Consider the following 218-nt stretch of genomic DNA (forward strand, 5'->3'; position numbering starts at 1 on the left):
TTTCCACAATTTGCATTGAAAATAAATCATTTCACATTCATAAATACATATGTACATACATAACATTTTATACGATATTTTGAATTGGACACCCCCTACTCACCTTAAAATTTGGGATGCTAATTTGCTACCAATTCAAGTATACAGTTCCTAATTTTTTCTGAATTTTCCCCACTCCAAGGCACCAGTTCTCACACCTAAATTTCCTTTGCTGCCAC

General features: G+C 33.5%; 1 long non-coding RNA gene across 1 annotated transcript in view; it reads right to left on the minus strand.

The window, feature by feature from the left end:
* The window catches only part of LOC110427496 (uncharacterized), a 4,491-nt gene extending 4,284 nt beyond the window's left edge, over positions 1-207 (minus strand). The window contains exon 1 of the long non-coding RNA XR_002446276.2: positions 104-207. This is a non-coding gene — a long non-coding RNA (uncharacterized LOC110427496). The remainder of the gene's footprint in view (positions 1-103) is intronic.
* Between the last annotated feature and the right edge of the window lie 11 nt (positions 208-218).

This window comes from Theobroma umbraticum, unplaced genomic scaffold, assembly GCF_002168275.2.
Source record: "Theobroma umbraticum cultivar Fairchild unplaced genomic scaffold, ASM216827v3 scaffold_34.0, whole genome shotgun sequence".
NCBI classification, from domain to species: Eukaryota; Viridiplantae; Streptophyta; class Magnoliopsida; order Malvales; family Malvaceae; genus Theobroma; species Theobroma umbraticum.